The following is a 5,000-nucleotide window of genomic DNA, read 5'->3' on the forward strand; positions in this document are numbered from 1 at the left end:
CCGATGGCGGTCGAGGCAAGTGCCCGTACCGAAGGGCAGCCTATGCCGATGATGGTCGATGCATGTGCCATCACCATGCGTCATCATGTGCCATTGATGGTCGAGGCCTTGGCCGAAGTTCGATTTTGAGCCACGGTGCCCATGCTTGGCTCCAGCATGTGCTGGTGCCGCATTTTTTTCACTCGGGACAGCATCGCCGGAGCATCGCCGGAGTACCGCCGGAGAACCTGACCGGCGGCATTGGGGTTCCGGCGATTGGGAGGGGGGCCGGGGGGGTGTGCGCACATGATGTGCGATGGGTGCTGGTACTTGGCCTTGTGTTGGCCCCCTATCCCTCATCAAACCTCTGAGAATTCACACCCCCTTAAAGAGCATTTGAGATTTTACAGGTTTGCTACCAGTAGCCGTTAAAGTGTCTGAAATGGGGACACTTTTTTCAAACGGTCACAAAATCTTCTCTACTTCGAGTTTTTAGCTGAATTTTTTTGTGCATGCCAACAAAAATATAAGGATCATGCCTACAAAATTTGGGGCCAAAAATCCTTATAAAAAAATTTTAAAAAATCCCGAACCGCAAAAAGTTTCAAAAATCATGAAAAATAGAAAACGAGTCATCTTCCAACGAAACTTCACGTGAAGGCTTAGGGGACCATTGTATGAATTTACAAGCCATAAAAATGGCATTGGCACGGCAGAAATTTGAAGATGTGCCTAAACCCACCAGGGCCCAGCGTGTGCCGATGGTGCTCGAGGCAACCGCCCGCACCAGGGCCCAGCGTGTGCCGATGGTGCTCGAGGCAAGCGCCCGCACCAGGGCCCAGCGTGTGCCGACGGTGGTCGAGGCAACCGCCCGCACCAGGGCCGATAGTGTGCCGATGGTGCTCGAGGCAACCTGTCGCACCAGGGCCCAGCGTGTGCCGATGGTGATCGAGGCAACCTGCCGCACCAGGGCCCAGCGTGTGCCGATGCTGGTCGAGGCAAGCGCCCGCACCAGCGCCCAGCGTGTGCCGATGGTGCTCGAGGCAACCGACCGCACCAGGGCCCAGCGTGTGCCGATGGTGCTCGAGGCAACCTGCCGCACCAGGGCCCAGCGTGTGCCGATGGCGCTCGAGGCAAGCTCCCGCACCAGGGCCCAGCGTGTGCCGATGGTGCTCGAGGCAACCTGCCGCACCAGGGCCCAGCGTGTGCCGATGGTGCTCGAGGCAACCTGCCGCACCAGGGCCCAGCGTGTGCGGATGGTGCTCGAGGCAAGCGCCCGCACCAGGGCCCAGCGTGTGCCGATGGTGGTCGAGGCAACCGCCCGCACCAGGGCCCAGCGTGTGCCGATGGTGGTCGAGGCAACCTGCCGCACCAGGGCCCAGCGTGTGCCGATGGTGCTCGAGGCAACCTGCCGCACCAGGGCCCAGCGTGTGCCGATGGTGCTCGAGGCAACCGACCGCACCAGGGCCCAGCGTGTGCCGATGGTGGTCGAGGCAACCGCCCGCACCAGGGCCCAGCGTGTGCCGATGGTGGTCGAGGCTGCCGATGATGGTCGAGGCAACCTGCCGCACCAGGGCCCAGCGTGTGCCGATGGTGCTCGAGGCAACCGACCGCACCAGGGCCCAGCGTGTGCCGATGGTGCTCGAGGCAAGCGCCCGCACCAGGGCCCAGCGTGTGCCGATGGTGGTCGAGGCAACCTGCCGCACCAGGGCCCAGCGTGTGCCGATGGTGGTCGAGGCAAGCGCCCGCACCAGGGCCCAGCGTGTGCCGATGGTGGTCGAGGCAAGCGCCCGCACCAGGGCCCAGCGTGTGCCGATGGTGGTCGAGGCAACCTGCCGCACCAGGGCCCAGCGTGTGCCGATGGTGCTCGAGGCAACCGACCGCACCAGGGCCCAGCGTGTGCCGATGGTGCTCGAGGCAACCTGCCGCACCAGGGCCCAGCGTGTGCCGATGGCGCTCGAGGCAAGCTCCCGCACCAGGGCCCAGCGTGTGCCGATGGTGCTCGAGGCAACCTGCCGCACCAGGGCCCAGCGTGTGCCGATGGTGCTCGAGGCAAGCGCCCGCACCAGGGCCCAGCGTGTGCCGACGGTGGTCGAGGCAACCGCCCGCACCAGGGCCGATAGTGTACCGATGGTGCTCGAGGCAACCTGTCGCACCAGGGCCCAGCGTGTGCCGATGGTGATCGAGGCAACCTGCCGCACCAGGGCCCAGCGTGTGCCGATGCTGGTCGAGGCAAGCGCCCGCACCAGCGCCCAGCGTGTGCCGATGGTGCTCGAGGCAACCGACCGCACCAGGGCCCAGCGTGTGCCGATGGGGCTCGAGGCAACCTGCCGCACCAGGGCCCAGCGTGTGCCGATGGCGCTCGAGGCAAGCTCCCGCACCAGGGCCCAGCGTGTGCCGATGGTGCTCGAGGCAACCTGCCGCACCAGGGCCCAGCGTGTGCCGATGGTGCTCGAGGCAACCTGCCGCACCAGGGCCCAGCGTGTGCGGATGGTGCTCGAGGCAAGCGCCCGCACCAGGGCCCAGCGTGTGCCGATGGTGGTCGAGGCAACCGCCCGCACCAGGGCCCAGCGTGTGCCGATGGTGGTCGAGGCAACCTGCCGCACCAGGGCCCAGCGTGTGCCGATGGTGCTCGAGGCAACCTGCCGCACCAGGGCCCAGCGTGTGCCGATGGTGCTCGAGGCAACCGACCGCACCAGGGCCCAGCGTGTGCCGATGGTGGTCGAGGCAACCGCCCGCACCAGGGCCCAGCGTGTGCCGATGGTGGTCGAGGCTGCCGATGATGGTCGAGGCAACCTGCCGCACCAGGGCCCAGCGTGTGCCGATGGTGCTCGAGGCAACCGACCGCACCAGGGCCCAGCGTGTGCCGATGGTGCTCGAGGCAAGCGCCCGCACCAGGGCCCAGCGTGTGCCGATGGTGGTCGAGGCAACCTGCCGCACCAGGGCCCAGCGTGTGCCGATGGTGGTCGAGGCAAGCGCCCGCACCAGGGCCCAGCGTGTGCCGATGGTGGTCGAGGCAAGCGCCCGCACCAGGGCCCAGCGTGTGCCGATGGTGGTCGAGGCAACCTGCCGCACCAGGGCCCAGCGTGTGCCGATGGTGCTCGAGGCAACCGACCGCACCAGGGCGGAGCGTGTGCCGATGGTGGTCGAGGCAAGCGCCCGCACCAGGGCCCAGCGTGTGCCGATGGTGGTCGAGGCAACCTGCCGCACCAGGGCCCAGCGTGTGCCGATGGTGCTCGAGGCAACCGACCGCACCAGGGCGGAGCGTGTGCCGATGGTGGTCGAGGCAAGCGCCCGCACCAGGGCCCAGCGTGTGCCGATGGTGGTCGAGGCTGCCGATGGTGGTCGAGGCAACCTGCCGCACCAGGGCCGAGCGTGTGCCGATGGTGCTCGAGGCAACCGGCCGCACCAGGGCCCAGCGTGTGCCGATGGTGGTCGAGGCAAGCTGCCGCACCAGGGCCCAGCGTGTGCCGATGGTGTTCGAGGCAACCGACCGCACCAGGGCCCAGCGTGTGCCGATGGTGCTCGAGGCAACCTGCCGCACCAGGGCCCAGCGTGTGCCGATGGTGGTCGAGGCAACCTGCCGCACCAGGGCCCAGCGTGTGCCGATGGTGGTCGAGGCAAGCGCCCGCACCAGGGCCCAGCGTGTGCCGATGGTGGTCGAGGCAACCGACCGCACCAGGGCCCAGCGTGTGCCGATGGTGCTCGAGGCAACCGGCCGCACCAGGGCCCAGCGTGTGTCGATGGTGGTCGAGGCAAGCGCCCGCACCAGGGCCCAGCGTGTGCCGATGGTGGTCGAGGCAACCGCCCGCACCAGGGCCCAGCGTGTGCCGATGGTGCTCGAGGCAACCGACCGCACCAGGGCCGAGCGTGTGCCGATGGTGGTCGAGGCAAGCGCCCGCACCAGGGCCCAGCGTGTGCCGATGGTGGTCGAGGCAACCTGTCGCACCAGGGCCCAGCGTGTGCCGATGGTGGTCGAGGCAAGCGCCCGCACCAGGGCCCAACGTGTGCCGATGGTGCTGGGGGCAACCGCCCGCACCAGGGCCCAGCGTGTGCCGATGGTGATCGAGGCAGGCGCCCGCACCAGGGCCCAGCGTGTGCCGATGGTGGTCGAGGCAAGCGCCCGCACCAGTGCCCAGCGTGTGCCGATGGTGGTCGAGGCAAGCGCCCGCACCAGGGCCCAGCTTTTGCCGATGGTGATCGAGGCAACCGGCCGCTCCAGGGCCCAGCGTGTGCCGATGGTTATCGGGGCAACCGGCCGCACCAGGGCCCAGGGTCTGCCGATGGTGCTCGAGGCAACCGCCCGCACCAAGGCTCAGCATGTGCCGCTGGTGATCGAGGCAACAACCCACACCAGGGCCCAGCTTGTGCCGATGGCGGTCGAGGCAGGTGCCCGTACCGAAGGGCAGCCTATGCCGATGATGGTCGATGCATGTGCCATCACCATGCGTCATCATGTGCCATTGATGGTCGAGGCCTTGGCCGGAGTTCGATTTTGAGCCACGGTGCCCATGCTTGGCTCCAGCATGTGCTGGTGCCGCATTTTTTTCACTCGGGACAGCATCGCCGGAGCATCGCCGGAGTACCGCCGGAGTACCGCCGGAGAACCTGACCGGCGGCATTGGGGTTCCGGCGATTGGGAGGGGGGCCGGGGGGGTGTGCGCACATGACGTGCGATGGGTGCTGGTACTTGGCCCTTGTGTTGGCCCCCTATCCCTCATCAAACCTCTGAGAACTCACACCCCCTTAAAGAGCGTTTGAGATTTTACAGGTTTGCTGCCAGTAGCCGTTAAAGTGTCTGAAATGGGGACACTTTTTTCAAACGGTCACGAAATCTTCTCCGGTTCGAGTTTTTAGCTGAATTTTTTTGTGCATGCCAACAAAAATAGAAGGATCACGTCCACAAAATTTGGGGCCAGAACTCCTTCTGAAAAAATTCTAAAAAATCCCGAACCGCAAAAAGTTTCGAAAATCGTGAAAAATAGAAAACGAGTCATCTTGCAACGAAACTTCACGTGAAG

This window comes from Durio zibethinus, unplaced genomic scaffold (assembly GCF_047325235.1).
Source record: "Durio zibethinus cultivar Kanyao isolate XHJ-2024 unplaced genomic scaffold, ASM4732523v1 HiC_scaffold_3, whole genome shotgun sequence".
NCBI lineage: Eukaryota > Viridiplantae > Streptophyta > Magnoliopsida > Malvales > Malvaceae > Durio > Durio zibethinus.